Source organism: Protopterus annectens, chromosome 3.part1 (genome assembly GCF_019279795.1).
Source record: "Protopterus annectens isolate FY-2018-M chromosome 3.part1, PAN1.0, whole genome shotgun sequence".
In the NCBI taxonomy this organism is placed as follows: domain Eukaryota; kingdom Metazoa; phylum Chordata; order Ceratodontiformes; family Protopteridae; genus Protopterus; species Protopterus annectens.
The window spans coordinates 23233682-23251871 of record NC_056732.1 but is presented as its reverse complement, the minus strand read 5'-3'; the positions used below and the strand labels follow the sequence as shown (position 1 = coordinate 23251871).

General features: G+C 36.2%; 1 protein-coding gene across 2 annotated transcripts in view; it reads right to left on the bottom strand.

Annotated features, from left to right (window-relative positions):
* Positions 1-18190, bottom strand: part of ARHGAP28 (Rho GTPase activating protein 28) — a 1230114-nt gene that overhangs the window by 420597 nt on the left and 791327 nt on the right. The window lies entirely within an intron of this gene.

Here is an 18190-nt window from a genome sequence, read left to right as displayed (position 1 = left end):
AAGGATGTGTGTATCCAGTTGGCTTACCTAGTTAAAAATAAATAATAAAATAAAACAAAATTAATTAAATACATAAATAAATAAGAAAATATAAAATTACAGGATTGAGACAAAGCCTTTGAATTTGGTTAAGTTGCACAATTCATTGAAAATCATCATCAGTCAGACCATGTGCCAAGAAACAAAACAGCAACAAGGACTTTGATCCTGCTTTTATAAAATGATGTCTGAAAACATGTTGCCCATTAAAAATTTAACATTAACATTTGTGATTTGCATTTTGCTGACAAGAATTACATTTTCACACACACAAAAAATGTTATTAACTTGCAGATGCAGCATTTTTCTTAGCATTTTTATTAAACAAAACATAATTAAATCAAATAAAGAAATAATTAATGAATACATCTTATAATGGCAGCAAAGTTCCAGATGTGGCTCATTACAGTATTGAGATCTGGAGCAAGAGTGGTCAATGTAAAGGCATCATGACCAAGCTAACATTATCTAGAACATGTCACAGTTTGTTTCTTAAATAGGTCACAATTTGCTTATGGCAATTACCAAAATTATTCTTATCAAGGAAAGGAAGATCAAAAAATCTGAGCCAAAAAAAATCCTTTAGATGAGAAGTTAAACTGAGGTACCATCTGCTTAGTTGATGGCTGCTCAGGTGGATGTAAAAGATCACATGGTACATATGAAAAGAGTATGGGTCCTTTATTTTAAGAATAATGCATTGCCACTATTTACACTATTTACAACACTTGCAATGTCTATAATCTTACTAAGAAAGTTCTATGCATTACCTTTCTACATAAACTTGGACATTTCTTTTACACTTTAAGCCTTTCTATGACTATGCAATTAATTCTTATCTGACACCCCACTTTAGTTTTCACAACCAGAATCTAATCTTTTTTAAGATTTCTGCCATGGCCCATTTAGCATTATACATTACTTCTTTAATGTTTACTGTTTCTAGGATTAAGTTGCTGCGAAGGCATTGCTTTTGATCGTGATACAGAGCTTCATAAAATTACGGTACTTGAGTAAACAGTAGCGGTGGAGTGCAGGAAATATATTCCCGGCTATTTCTGCACCTTGCAGATGTTTATGGGAAACAGCCACTAGCTGTTGATGCGTTAATTGTGTAGACATTGGATCACTTTCACTGGAGACAGCGGATCCACGGTGTAAGCAGTGAGACAAGGTCGGGGGACTCGATACTCTCCGTGTAGCCGTGCGATTCCGAAGGAGAATCGTGTGCATCAATCATTTTTTCCCAGAATAACAAAGGGAGCAGTGGAAGGAGGAGAGGACGAGGGAGAGGCCAAGAACCCCCCCACTAAACAACCAATGCGTGGCTCCTAGGTTCCTGGCGTCAGCTCCGAATTAAACCCTACCACGGTGCGAATGCACAATCCTATACTCTGCATCAGCTTGAACTGAATAAAGACTTATAGGGTATAAACAATACCCAGACATTAATTATACCTAGCTAGCTTAGAGTTCTGTAGGCTGGAAACCCAACAGTACTTTTCTGTTTTACTGTATATTTAACCTTACCCTGCAAAAACTCCAGGGTCTGGAAATAGAAAGGTCCTTTTCTACCTTTGAAGCCACACTTGCATCCAACTTAATCTAAGGCCCTGCAACCTCCTGGCAGGTTTTCTGACGTCAGGGAGTTTTCATATTCCCCGCCAGATTCCGCCATTTTTTTGCTTCAATACCTGCAGGCACTACTCTGTCCTCCTGCCCGGACGACTCTCCTCTCCCAAAGGTACAAACTAACTTGGTATTTAGCCTGTTTTTTTTATTAAACATTATTTTACTGTCTACTCAATTGTCGCTGCTCTGCAAGAGCTACAACTCAACCAAGGGGCTCTTAGGCAGCCGCTCTTACTGGTCTTAGACGGTCTTTTGTTAATACTAAGTTGAATATAGTTAAACTGTGTTTTACACAGCAATATGTCAATGTTTTCATGCTGACTTCCTCACTGAGTGAGCGACCAATTCACTTGATGTTACCAGTCATAACTGACGCTCACACGCATTTAAACAACTACTGGTATTCCTTGCTTAGATAACGCTAAGCGTGGTTAAGTTGATTACTACTTCTGTTCAAAGTACTGCTTGCTTTCTCTGTTCTCCTGCTGTTCTAAAGGTTGTTATTTATCTATGTAACTCCCAGTGCCTAATAATCGTAGAATAGCCATTCCTATAGTTTACATCTGCAACGTGGTAAAGTTGATTACAACTGCAGTTCTAATGAATGTTTAGTCTCACACTTCTTGCTGCTTAAATGACTGTTTCTTTCTATGTTAGAGCGAGGGTCTAGCAATCGCTGAGTAGCCATTGTTTAAGACTGTATTTGCTAGTTGTTTCCCACTGAATTTACAGCTAAATCTAATAACACTAGGAGTATTAACCTGTACATGTTTTCATAGCAGCGCAAGACTGTAACAACAATGTACTTGCCTTTTTACTAAATGTGTCTACGCCTATGTATGTGAAGCTTCTTGATGCATGGTACAGTGTATTTTCTATGCCTCTCCCTCACTGCTTATCTTAACACACCTCTTACTATTATAATTTAGCGATATTTAACTGAAGTGTCTAAGCATAAGATATTGCATTTAACCTGCCTCTTAAACATGGTTTATCTCTTTTATTCCACTTTAGGAACCCCCCCACTAAACAACCAATGCGTGGCTCCTAGGTTCCTGGCGTCAGCTCCGAATTAAACCCTACCACGGTGCGAATGCACAATCCTATACTCTGCATCAGCTTGAACTGAATAAAGACTTATAGGGTATAAACAATACCCAGACATTAATTATACCTAGCTAGCTTAGAGTTCTGTAGGCTGGAAACCCAACAGTACTTTTCTGTTTTACTGTATATTTAACCTTACCCTGCAAAAACTCCAGGGTCCGGAAATAGAAAGGTCCTTTTCTACCTTTGAAGTCACACTTGCATCCAACTTAATCTAAGGCCCTGCAACCTCCTGGCAGGTTTTCTGACGTCAGGGAGTTTTCATATTCCCCGCCAGATTCCGCCATTTTTTTGCTTCAATACCTGCAGGCACTACTCTGTCCTCCTGCCCGGTCGACTCTCCTCTCCCAAAGGTACAAACTAACTTGGTATTTAGCCTGTTTTTTTTATTAAACATTATTTTACTGTCTACTCAATTGTCGCTGCTCTGCAAGAGCTACAACTCAACCAAGGGGCTCTTAGGCAGCCGCTCTTACTGGTCTTAGATGGTCTTTTGTTAAAACTAAGTTGAATATAGTTAAACTGTGTTTTACACAGCAATATGTCAATGTTTTCATGCTGACTTCCTCACTGAGTGAGCGACCAATTCACTTGATGTTACCAGTCATAACTGACGCTCACACGCATTTAAACAACTACTGGTATTCCTTGCTTAGATAACGCTAAGCGTGGTTAAGTTGATTACTACTTCTGTTCAAAGTACTGCTTGCTTTCTCTGTTCTCCTGCTGTTCTAAAGGTTGTTATTTATCTATGTAACTCCCAGTGCCTAATAATCGTAGAATAGCCATTCCTATAGTTTACATCTGCAACGTGGTGGTAAAGTTGATTACAACTGCAGTTCTAATGAATGTTTAGTCTCACACTTCTTGCTGCTTAAATGACTGTTTCTTTCTATGTTAGAGCGAGGGTCTAGCAATCGCTGAGTAGCCATTGTTTAAGACTGTATTTGCTAGTTGTTTCCCAATGAATTTACAGCTAAATCTAATAACACTAGGAGTATTAACCTGTACATGTTTTCATAGCAGCGCAAGACTGTAACAACAATGTACTTGCCTTTTTACTAAATGTGTCTACGCCTATGTATGTGAAGCTTCTTGATGCATGGTACAGTGTATTTTCTATGCCTCTCCCTCACTGCTTATCTTAACACACCTCTTACTATTATAATTTAGCGATATTTAACTGAAGTGTCTAAGCATAAGATATTGCATTTAACCTGCCTCTTAAACGTGGTTTATCTCTTTTATTCCACTTTAGGAACCCCCCCACTAAACAACCAATGCGTGGCTCCTAGGTTCCTGGCGTCAGCTCCAAATTAAACCCTACCACGGTGCGAATGCACAATCCTATACTCTGCATCAGCTTGAACTGAATAAAGACTTATAGGGTATAAACAATACCCAGACATTAATTATACCTAGCTAGCTTAGAGTTCTGTAGGCTGGAAACCCAACAGTACTTTTCTGTTTTACTGTATATTTAACCTTACCCTGCAAAAACTCCAGGGTCTGGAAATAGAAAGGTCCTTTTCTACCTTTGAAGTCACACTTGCATTCAACTTAATCTAAGGCCCTGCAACCTGCTGGCAGGTGTATTCCCCGCTTCGCTCGGGCTCGCTCCGCGCCCCACCCTGCCCCCATATCCCACCCGCCCCCACTACCTCTAAATTTATATATACATCTAGCCCATCCCACCCCCTCCCCTCCACTCACAGCTGTCCTCCGATTAACAACTCCTCCTCTCACACACTCAGCCATCCCCCTAAACGTAGCAAGCCCTCCAAATCTTCCCACCCCACAAACTACCACTTATTCACTATCATGGTTATAACCATGTATTCCTTCATCTCTTCACTTACTTTACTCCTTCTCATCCCTTACCTTTTATCACGCTATGAACACCAAACACTATTAGGAATTCCTTTCCCCAAGGCCCACACTACCATATACATACACCCAACACCTAACCTTACAGTTCCTTCTCCCCATACTGCAAAATCTCTAGGCTTTAATCATATACAACCAACCCTCCACTACCCTAGATCACCTAATAATAAATCTAACCTCAAAATACTCTACAAACTGCAAAAATTCCTAGATCACCTAAAACAATGTATTACTCAATACGGTGACATTCATCCCAATCCAGGCCCCACCATTCATCAAGACCCTGCCACCTCAACACTACCCCATACTCCTAATACCTCCCTTCTCATCTTTCACCTCAACCTAAGAAGTATAAACAACAAAGTACATAGCTTACATGCTATGATAGCCACACACTCCCCAGATATCATGTGTCTCTCAGAAACATGGCTTAAACCCACCACAAAGGATGAAGAAATTCTCCCACCTGGCTATAATATCCTAAGGAATGATCGAATAACCAAAAAGGGCGGGGGAATAGCTGTAATGTTTAATAACAGACTTAACATCATTAGGAACACATTGCATCCCCCCCAGGTCTCTAATATTGAACATATTGCACTAAAGATTTGCCTAAACTCCCAAAAACGTATTAATCTAGTAGTTATCTATATCCCACCAGGGAAAAACCTTGAAAACCTTGAGCATACTTTAAGTTGGATAGCCGCAAACTACCCTCAAGAAACCATTATACTAGGGGATTTCAATATTGACTGGTCCCACTGCTCCGCCAAGACAACTCCCCACCCAATCAATCTATATGGCTTCTCCCAAAATATCACAGCTCCTACCAGAATTGGTAACATGCAGCAAAAGGAGAGTACGATTGACTGGATTCTCACCAATAAAGCGGCTAACAATTATTCTACCGGTACCCTCCCCAATGACCTTAGTGACCACCTCGTCACTTACATTATAAAGCACAAGCTTTGTATTTCCAACCCACCCCTACATAAACTTATCAGAAACAGGAAAAAGTTCAACCTAGATCTATTCCTAGCTGAACTAAAATTCTGCAATTGGTCTAGCCTAACTACTCTTCCCCTAGCCGAGAGCGTGTCATACTTCAATGACACTTTCCTTAACATTCTTGACTTCCATGCTCCAAATCGACTAATTAGAACTAAGGACCGCATAGCTCCCTGGCTAACAAGAGAAACCAAAGCAAAAATTAAACTCCGTGACCAGGCTTGGAATAAATGGAGAGCTACCAAAACTCCACTAGATCGTATTAAATTTCAACAACTCAGAAACTCCACGAAATCTGCCATTACTAGAGATAAAAAACAGTATTTCTGTCACCTCCAGGACAAACATCAGTCTAACCCAAAAAAGTTCTGGGCTGGATTTAACAACCTCCTCCATCCTGGTAAATCCTCTACCCCAATACCTGTGAAACTCACTAGTAAGAAACCAGAAGAGATAGCCAATTCCTTTAACACTTTTTTTACAGAGACCATCCAGTCCCTCGCCAATCATCTACCCACTTCCTCCCCATCATTAACTCTTCCTCATGACTCACCTCCTCTCTCCTTTAACCTACAAACAGTATCCACCTCCTACATTCGAACCCTACTAAAAAAAATGAAACCGTCCACCCTTGCGTCGATCGTCTCCCAGCGGAATACCTCCAATTAGCCTCTGATGTCATTGCCTATCCCATATCAATTTTGATTAACAGATCCATAACTGAGGCCATTGTCCCCCCCATCTGGAAAATCTCGTACATCATTCCACTTCACAAAGGAGGCTCCTCCACTGAAACATCTAACTATAGGCCTATTGCAATACTTTCTCCAATAGCAAAAATTTTAGAACGGTGTATTCACAAACAACTCCTCCACCACCTCACCATCAATAATCTGCTATCAATTACCCAGCATGGCTTTCGCCCCCATCACAGTACTACTACTGCCCTCCTCTCCTTTGTCGACTCAATAAATAGCAACCGTAACAAAAAACTTATATCCTCTGTGCTCTTTCTTGATCTCTCAAAAGCTTTCGACATGGTTAACCACCAGCTATTACTCCACACCCTGCAAACCTTTCATCTGAACAACGTAGCACTAAACTGGTTCAAGGACTACCTTTCTGGCCGGCACCAAGCAGTCCTATGGCAAAATAGTCTATCTCAACTACTCCCTAACAACATTGGCATCCCACAGGGCTCCATACTTGGCCCCCTTCTTTTCTCTGTTTTTATAAATGATCTTCACACAATCATCCCCAGTACCACCTGCATACAATATGCGGACGACTCCACCCTGATCTGCTCTGATCTCTCTCTCCAGAAACTCCAAACAGCCACCCAACTATGTTTTGCCAAAGTTGAAAAATGGTTCTCTGACCTGAAACTCATACTTAACCCAACTAAAACCAAGTTACTTCTATTTTTCCCCTCCTCTACCACTCCCCCACCTCTAGAACCACAACATGCGAATTCTAGGTCCTTTTTTGTCGAATCCTTTAATGGCACCATCATTGAGCCCGTCTCCCACACCAAGCTATTAGGTGTCATTATTGACCACAAGCTCAAATTTGATATGCACATTGCCCAAACCATTAAGTCAGTTAACAAGAAACTAGGTTCAATGTACAGAATCAGGAACTTTCTCACTCCTCATGCAAAATTAACCATTGCCCGCACTCATCTCCTTTCAACCCTACTATACGCCTCCCCTATTTTTTCCTTCCTCAATAAACGTGAACTCAATAACTTTTCTACCACCTACCACCATATAGCCAGATTCATTACAGGAACACCATATCGTACCCACCATTGTCTCAACCTCAAGAAACTAGGCTGGTTAGAACTGCCCAATCTTCTTAAATTCAATCAACTCATGGAAGCATTCAAAATAATTAATCAACCAGACAAAACCCCCTCACTGAGCAAAATCCTGACCCCATACACCAACTTAAGTTCCCTTCGGTCTTCAAACAGTAATCAAGTATTAACCATCAAATCTAATAACTTGGCGATGCTCTTTATGCTAACTCTATTGGAAAGCAATGGAATTCCCTTCCCAACTACCTTAGACTCATGCCTTCACTTAAACTATTCAAAACAATCTCAGAGAATATTTAAAGTCCCACTGGTTGTGCTCATGTCTAAACCCAGACTAATTCCTATATGTCTCATAGTATCCTACACTCTTCTCTCTCACAAGCTATTATCTAGCATTTTACTTCCTCCACATGTACCCTTGTCATCTTACCAACTTAGCTTGTCCTGCCACCTCCTTAACTTAAGCATTTCTTTCCACTAGCATGTATATACCATGTCGTATTGTTTTCTTATCTTTATAATGTTGTACCTTTATTTAATTGTAGTGTGTTTCTTTTCTCATTACTGGGAGCTTTTCTCCCCGGGCCTCTACTGAAAAAGGATATGTATCCAGCTAGACTAGCCCGGTCAACAAATGTAAAATAAATAAAATAAAATAATGTTGTTTGGTTCATTTGGAATCAAACATTTTTCTATCCATTTTGTCCACATATTCTTTGTTTTATTCTTTATAAAAGCCATATCCATGTTTGTGCCATCTGCTCTCTTTATACCATCTAAATAATTTGCTTCTCCTAATTTCTACAATTATTTTACATTTCACAAAACATGTTCCACAGTTCCTTCTTCCCCACAATTATTAGATACTGTTTCATTTAGGCATATTAACTTTCACTGGCAATATTTAGTTTTTACACCTCTCATTTTCATTGTTTATGCCTTTAACTTTACTTTCTTCTATTCTTTCCATGGATATACACAGAAACATTCCCCATTACATTTTTATATCATATTTTTCTTTCTCCTAATCCTCCATAGTTGTTTTGTACATTATAATTTTCCTTAGTAAGCCCTTATCCCATTTTTGCACTATATTTCCCTTTCGCGCCTTATCACCATATCACATTCTTTATTGTATTTACATTTTAATATTCTAGTTATCACATTCTCATTATCTCTTACAAACGTGGGAACTTTATACAAAATGGAAAGATGTTTCACATACAATAGGGCTAATTAACCCTGATCCCCCTTCTTTTCCTACATACAACATTCCCCTCTTTACAGGGTTCAGTCTAGACTCCTACATAAAAGAAAATGTAATATTCATTATTTCTTTCTCATATATTGCTGACATATTAAATATTCCAACTAAGTAAGCTAATTTTCATAGAACCACTGAATTCAACAAATAAACCTTTTTCTTAAATGACAAACTAAATGCCTTCCAAAAGACACGCATATAATTGATCCTTCTGATAACATTTTCCATTGAAAATCTAAAATGTTCTGCCTACCAAATATAATTCCTAATATGTTTATTTCTTGTATATTAAATTCAGTTTCTCTGACGTTACCCTCATACCCCAAACCCTTACTTTTCTCTTTGTTCAAACTCACGTCTATTATTATTTGTAAACAATTTAAGTGCAATATTACCTCAACCATCTCAGTTGTCTGTCTAGATATTATAATGTCTTCAGCATAACACAGCATGATAGGAATCTAAATTCCTTCTCTAGTTATATATCTTACATTTTTAATATCCTGATTAACAATTTGTTACTGCATTCATTACTATGTTTGTGGATGTACTATCCAGGTCACAAATTTACTTTTATGGCTTTAGAACTTGTGAGAGAAAGTCCCAGAGGAGGTGACTTGGTTAACAGAATGGAAGTTATTGAATCCAATTGGATCACAGATCCACAAGCTTACAGACTGCTGGGTCTGAATGTGATGGTCCCTTTAAAGCCTTTACTAAAAGGGTGGTGATTGAGAAAGTGAAGACCTTACTGATTGGCTCTCTAGTTACTTAAGTCAATAGTTCTATGCCTGAAGATAATCTGATGAAGACTAATTAGTGAAAGAGCTTATCGTACTGTTTTTTTAAATTGTCATTAAAATTTTTAAGTTTCTAAATGTGGAGCTTGCATTTTGTTCAGCTGGATTCAAGTTACCCTCCGTGGTTGTGGAAGCTTGACTTCGTACTTACCTAGCATTCATTACTAATGCAAATATTATACCACTCAAAGGGCATCCTTGTCTAATTCCTTTCTTAATGTTAATTTCTTCACTTAACCACCCATTAATCAATACCTTTACTTTATTGTCTTTATAAGAAGCAGCACACATATCCTTTATTTTTTCACACATATAAGAATTAAATGTATCCCACAGAACTCCATTGTCACCTAAAATAATTAGCAGTTTGTCATGTTTGTTTATTATGTTGTCCACTAATTCTCTAACCATCATTAATAATTCCTAGCATCCTCAACACTATATAAAGTAGCTTGCAAGATCTGTAAAAGTTTAACTTCCATCCTTTGTTGTATGATCTTGGACAGTGCAGTGGTAGCATTGTCACCTCACAGCAAGAGGTTTTCCATTTCAGTTCTCAGCTGGAGTGCCTTCTGTGCGGAGTATGCATGTCCTCCATATGCTCATGTGGGTTTCCATTATAAATGTCAATTTAAGCAACCCCAACCATTTTTATCCATAAAAAAAATATTTTCTCCAATATCTTTGTCAAAGTCCATTTTCCATTATATTTGCTTTAATTTAGTCTCTCATTCCATATAGTCCATGAAACATAAAATATTTCTCTGTCCATTTCCTTTACTTTTTCCTGTTTTTGTGCATCATAATCAAATTCTATTATGTCTATATTTATTTGCTCACACTTTAACAGACTTTTCACTCTATTATGTTTACACATTTCTTTCCACAAATTATTAACTCTTTCAGATTTCATAAACACATGCTCAGTAGTCTCAAACTCTCCACATTTATTACGTATTCTATCTTGCTTTTTCTTGTATGGCATATTTGCCTTAACTAGCAATTTTCTAAGATATTTGCCTTAATTAGCAATTTTCTAAGAGACAATCTCTACAAAAAATCATTACATTCTTTAATCTTTTTATAGTTATTACATCTCATCATTATGGCTTATTTCTTATCTATTTCTAAATCTTTCCATGAATGAATGCAAAAAATGATTTCATAATATTTAAGTACCATTCCTTTCTATTTTTTTCACATATAGTCTTTTTTATTTTCCATAACACAATTTTGTTTTGGCACTCTTTCATTTCTTGATTCACAATGTTTTACATCTTTTTTTTTAACTTCCATTCCTTCCCACAATTCTTTGTATTTATAATATAGTATCATTCTATCGAGTTTTTATTTTACTTCATAATTCCTTTTACTACCTTATATAAAATTAAAGATACTGCATGTACTGTTTATTTTTGGTATTTACTTCTCAGAAGTCCAGGTCAATGTCGGTGGTCTCTGGGTGACTAAATTTGAAGATGATTGCAAATAAGGAGCTGTCATTGAATCTCATAGTGACGCAAATGTTCTCCGGAAGGGGCTGACACAGACAAATAACTGATAGAGCCATTATATTAATTATGTTCAGTATTTTTATAATGTTTTTATGAATGAAATGTTCGATATGTTTTAAGTATGAGATGTTTTCATGTTTATATAATGAGTTCTGAGCTGCATGTTTTGGCTGTTGAATGAAATGCTTTATATGTTTTTATGAATGAAATGTTTTTGTATTTATACAATGGGCTTTGAGCTGCATTTTCTGGTGCGGCTTTAAGGGCTCTTGTTAATTCCTAATTGTTTTTGCATGCTAATTGGCTGCTTTGCTGTTTAAAAGTACTACAGTTTGGATCTTTATTTGTCTGATGAAGCAGCTGCTGCTGCAAAAGCACTTACTGTTTGTTCTACTGTTTGTTCTAGGATTAAATTCTTGAATTTTACTGCTGTGTTCCGCTGCCTCCTTTGACTGTGATGTTAAATGCCAAGAAATGCATAATAGTATCCTTTGGAAAGTCATATATCTCTAGTAACTATCATAGTGACAACACACCCCTTAGAGATGACCCAGTAGTCAGGGACGTAAGGACATGCATACATAATAATCTAGCCTTTGATCATCACGTGTCTACAGTGGTGAGGAAATCATTCTATGCTGAGCAACTTATAAACAAAGGTATGGCATCTAAGTCCAAGGAAGTCACTGTTCCGCTGTATTCGGCATTCATCAGACCTATCATTAAGTATAATGCCCCCTTTGTTATGTACCTAACTAGGCATATAAAACATCTGGAACACCCACAGAGGTTCCTCACTAAAAGAATATGTAGCATAAGTAATATGTCCCATGCTGACTGCCTCAAGGCCCTATCCGTGTATTATGTTTCCTACAGGCTTTTGAGGGGAGCTCTATATGCCTGGCATACAGGGCATTGTCAGACCACACTTTGATGGAACTCCTCTATATGCACAAAGCAAACAGCACCAGAATTATCCATTCCAAAGACTTGAACCTTGCCTGTGATATAAATAGGACCTGCTGGAGATATAGTTATGTATCCAAGAGACTACCCTGTCTATGGAACAGGCTCCCCATTCATGTTAAGCAGGGTTCCTCTCTAATTCAATTCAAATGCAGCTTGGACAAGTGGATGGGAAACTGGAAATTCATCCTTGGTTTGGCACCTATGTCTCTAATGCAAACAGGTAACCTATAAATGGTTCATCTCCCAGGTCCATGCTTACACTTATTAAGGGTGTCATAACCTGTCAAAGATTTGGGATGATGGCTAGGCTTAAAAAGGCCCTTGTCGTTGTTAGCCTAGTAACCACCTATGAACCTATTAAACCCAAGCCTTCTTGCTCTTCTTTCATATACGTAATCCATCTCTTGGCTGTATTCAGTTTAGAGCCCCCATAAAAAAGAAAATATAACCATCATTAGTTCCTTTTCACACTTAATAGTAATCATACAAATGTTAGCAACATAAGCAATTGTTCCTACTACTATGGTGTTCAACAAGTGTGTTTTTTTCTATATGAAAATATATATGGTTTCCAAAAAAACAGTCCTATCCTTTACTTCTTTGAGTGCATTATCCCATCGTTGTTGTCTGTACTCATTCCTTCCAAATATTATCCTAATATATCTATATATATTTCATTGAACTCAATCCCCCCATTATACCTTTAAACCAAATCCTTCACTTTTCTCTTTATTTATACTTAAACCAATTTTTTTAAATTCATACTTATTTTTTTCATTTACTTCTTCCATCCATACTTCACTTTTTACAATTGGTACAACATCATCTGTATAACTACACATTATTGGCAATTGTACTTCCTTCATCATTTTGTATCTACTGCTTCTTGACATTTTATTAATTTCCCTCACTATTACATTCATAACTAATGAGAAAAAATACACTACTAGCTGGGCAGCCCTGCTTTATTCTACATTCTATTTTTATTTCTTCCTCAATCCAGCCATTTACATTTAGTTTCCCATAATTCCTTTCATAAACTGATTTTATTACTTGTAATATTTTGCTTACATTACATGCCTGCAAAATCCTCCATAAGGATTTACATTGAACATTATCATAGGCTTTACGTATATCCCCTATCATAACCTTCGCTTCTACATTTTTATTTACGATATCGTCAGTTACTTCTCTTATTATACAAACTAACTCTAGACTTCATTTTCCTTTTCTTCTGAATACATTTTGGTCATACATGCTATCCATTTTTTGTAACCTTTTTGTTCTTATTCTCATGAAAATTGTATACTCCATATTACTCAATGTTACAGTTCTCCAGTTTTTTATCTCCTCTTTATTTCCTTTTTTAAATATACATTTTATAACTCCTGTACATATCTCTTTCTCTTTAATTCAAGTTTTTAACCTTTCATTCACAACTTCTATAAAAATTAAATTTTTTGCCACTCCTACATTTCTTTATACATACCATATTCAATTCTGCCCAGTCCTGTTGGAAAATCCATGTTAATATCTTTTAGAATTTCAATCAATTCTTCCACAGTTATTTTTATTCTAAATACTCGTTATCTTTGTTATTTCATTTTCCCCCTTTGTAAATTTGTTCTATGTTTTCTCTTTTAACAGATAATTCCAATACATATTCTTTATTTTTTTCTCTTTAACAGATAATTCCAATACATATCCTTTATTTTGTATATTCCTCTTTTAACAGATAATTCCAGTACACATCCTTTATTTTGTATATTCCTTCTTGCAGTCCTATTGGCTTATCTTCATTATTCTTTAAGTCTCTTATTTTCCTTCTATTTTACTCAGCTATAGTGCTACCTCTTCTTTCTTTCCTTGTAAACAATATTTTTGTTTATATAACAAGTTGTTAATTTTAATTTGCTTCATTTTATATGTTTCTCTTTCTTTTTCATGAAAGGACCTTTTCTTGCCTAATAAATCTTTGAATGTTTCTTGACTTAATATCTTATATTTCTCTTTTTCTTTTCTTCCTTATATATTCTAAAACACTTTTTTATATTTCTCCAATTCTCATAAAACTCTCTTGTGTTCGTATGATTTTTCTATAATTCTATGAGTTCATTTTTTCTCTTTATTCCTTTTCCTATTTTTATAAATTTTTCATGTTCCAGTACTCTAACATATATAGCCACATGATCTGAAAACCCAGCATACTGGATTCTTTTTTTTTCTTTAACTTTTAAACTATTGGATATTAAGAAATAATCAATTTCTGTCTTAATTTCATTCTTTTTGTAGGTCCAGTGGCTATTCTCCCATACACTTACCTTTCCACTTCTTATAATTTCTTTAACAATTTTAACATCACAATCATGCTTATTTTTTCTTAAATTACAATTAAAATCACCTACCACTATAATGTTCATATTTACACAAACATATTCAAGAACTTTTTAAAACACCATTGTTCTATTTTTTTGTTACATATGCATATAAATCGCTGAGCAAAATCCTGACCCCCTACTCCAACCTAAAATCCCTCAGGTCAGCAAATAGTGTCCAAGTACTAACCATTAAATCTAATAACTCTGGAGGTGATGCTCTCTATGCCAATTCCATCGGAAAGCTCTGGAATTCCCTACCTAATAGCCTAAGACTCATGACCTCGATTAATCAATTCAAAAATCACCTCAAAGAATTTCTTAAGTCTCATTGGTCATGCCCATGTCCTAAACCAGACTAGTCACTATAGTATCTTCCCTATCCCAGAGATTATTAACATACCCTCTCGGCTTCAAAATGTAGCCATGCTTAAGATTATCTATACAATATTGTGATTGTTATTTTGACAAATATGTAACGTCAATGTCTTTTTTCTTTTGTCTCTATGTAATGCTACTCTCTACCATATGTAAATGTATTGTGTTATTCTCTCTATGTGTGGAGCTTTTCTCCCCGGGCCTCTACTGAAAAAGGACATGTATCCAGCTAGACTAGCCCGGTCAACAAATGCAAAATAAAAATAAAATAAATAAATAAATAAATCTATAATTCTATACACATTTTTTCCATCTCAAGTCTATTACTGTAATTCATCCTAGTTCCACTATGGTGACATCTAATATTTTAATACTTTCTTGACATATATATATATATATATATATATATATATATATACCCGAGCACATTTCTTTCTCCATGTTCCAAAGTAGCACATCAAGGTTTTTCAGTTTGTGTTCTTTCTTCCTCTGTTAATAATCTGATATCTTCTAAAACAATAACATGTGCATCTACTGCAGCACAGCATTGTAATATATCTATTATCCTCTTAAGAGTTTTCACAATGTTCATATTTAAAGCTAATATTTTCAGCTTTTAAGAACAGTTAGTATAATAAAGTTATTCCTTTCCTTTCTTTTCTCTAAGCATTATATTTTTGCATTTTCTTTTCCTTTTTTTAACTCTTGACCTTTTTTTAACTCTTGACCTTTTCTAAACTCTTGATCCTATCAAATTATTTTTATTTCTTACTGTATGCCAGTTTGCTTCTCCTCACTTGTCTCCTTTGTTTCTTTTTCTGTATTACTTTCTTCAGCTTCATGTACAACCTTTCACATATTTTGGTGCATTTCCTTGTATAACACATTCTTCTATCTCATTCTCTTGTGTAACTTCTTTTTCATTTTCTTGCACATTCATTTCACATTCTAGGCATGAATGACCAGTATTGCCACATTTTTTACACGTTAAATCACATTTTTTTGCATTATGCCCTGTTTTATAGGTTCATAGATTAGTACTAAGCTAACTGCCCTTGTGAGCCATTTTAAGCCTAGCCAATTATCCCTTGTGAGACTCAAACCCTGCACCTTGTGTTTATAAGGCAAACACCTTAGGCCACCTTCCCAACCCCAATTTTACCACATAAATAGCATTTGTTTTTATCACATCAATTCATTAAATGATTTTTTTTCCCACAAAATTAACAAGTCTTTGGTTGTCCCCTGTACTTCACAACCCCCTATTACCATGAACATTAGTAGGTACATTTCCATTTTCAGTGTTACTCCACGTTCTCATCCCTCAGTCCATAGTCCTCTTTCATCGAACATGTTTGTAGTGATATTAGTTCATTACATATAGTTAACAAAGGTTCTTTCAGTTATTTGGCTTCAAGTTTTAAACTGGATCATTAATATTTTTTATGTGTAAAAAGCTTGCACAACATATTCTGACCATGGATAAATGTTTTTCTTTTGTTCATATGCACACAAAATATTTTCCATGGCCTGCCTCGTCTCAAATATCAAGTCACAAAAAGTCTCTTTATTAATTAAAATAAATGCTCTTACCTCTTCTGGTTTGACTCCTGGAGGTGCTATGATATGTGCATCTACTGCAGCACACCATTGTAATATATCTATTCTCCTTTTAAGATTGTTCATACTGTTCACATTTAAAGCTATTTTCAGCTTTTAAGAACAGTTCGTATAGTTTATGCCTTTCCTTTCTTATTTTCTTTATGTTTTTCAATTGCCTTTTCCTTTCTTTAACTCTTTTCTCTACCAGTTTGTTATTAGTGTGCACCAATCCATTTCTTCCTTGCTCGTCTCCTCTGTTTCTTTTTCCTTATTTTCTTTAACTTCATGTATAACGTTACTTTCATTTTCTTTTCTTGTACATTCATTTTGCATTCTAGCAGTGAATGACAATATTGCCACTTTTTTTGCACTTTAAATCACATTTTTTGCATCATGTCCTGTTTTGCCACATAAACATCTTTTTTATCACATTCATTGATTAATTATTTTTTCCACAAAAATAAGTTTTTGGTTGACCCCTGTATTTCACAAAAGCCCTATTACCATGAACACTAATAATACTAGATACATACATAACAGTATCATTTTCCATTTTCAGTGTTACTCCACATTCCCACCCTCAGTCCACAGTCCTCTTTCATCACATATTTTTGTGGTGTCCATTACTTAAATGTTCTTTCAGTTCTTTTGCTTCAACTTCAGTTCTAAACTGGATCCTTATTCTTTTTCTCTGTAAAAAGCTTGCACAACATATTCTGACCATGGGTACATATTTTTTTCTTTGTTCATATGCACCCCTCCAAAAATTTCCATGGCCTGCCCAGTCTCAAATATCAAGCCACAAAAAGTCTCTTTATTAATTAAAATGAATGCTCTTACCTATTTTGCTTTGACACCCATAGGTGCTATGACAGAGCCCCAAACCTTATACCTGTCCAAACTTTCTTTTTTACAGCTCACATGTAATGCATACTTCTTTTTTGTTTCTTTTACTTCTTCTTTGCTCCTTCTCCCACAGTGTGCGCATACGTTTTTGTCTCTTGAACTTTTTCTGGCACAGTCTCTTCTTCTCCTTTTTCTTCTTCTATTTTCTCCATGATGTCACTCCATGAAATTGCTGCCCCATTTTCTGGTTCATTTTGGTTTACCATTTCTTCCAAATAATCATCCCGCAACCCTCCCGAATGGAGGGTTGTAATTATGCATTTCTCAGAGGTAACTGTCTCTCCTTAAAACAATCTCCACTGAAAGTTTTCCTCTTAATCCATATCTGTTACAGCTACAATCTTCTTTTCGTCCAATATCACTGTTTTTTCTGCACCCACAGCATCAGAAAAAACTGCTGGCATCAATTCTATAATTTCAGTGACATTTTCATCAACATTCACTTCATTTTCAGCCAAAGCTGAATCAGCCATATTTTCTTCCTGTTCCTCTTAGCTGCCTCCATGCCTGGATGGGAAACAGGAAGTCAGGATGTGTAACACACAAATCCTTCCCTGACTACTAAGGGTAGGGGAAGTTCCCTGATGTCATGGTTAAATTTCTCTGGCTAGTAGGAATACTACCTCACTTCTCCTGTGAAAGAAATGGTACTGGCTTAGTGGGACTAAAACTGTCAACAAAGGATAGATAGATAAATTGGAACTTCTAAGGCCATTAAGCAATGAGCATATTTTTCAGTGAAGAATGGTAACACTGTTTAGCTAAATGGCATGGCTAGTGCCTCGGAGTATGACTAGAACTGCTGTGTTCAGGAGATGCTACTGAAAACAAATTTCAATTACAAAACAGTGTGTCTCAAGTTACTGATTATTTAGAAGTAAAGACAAGTT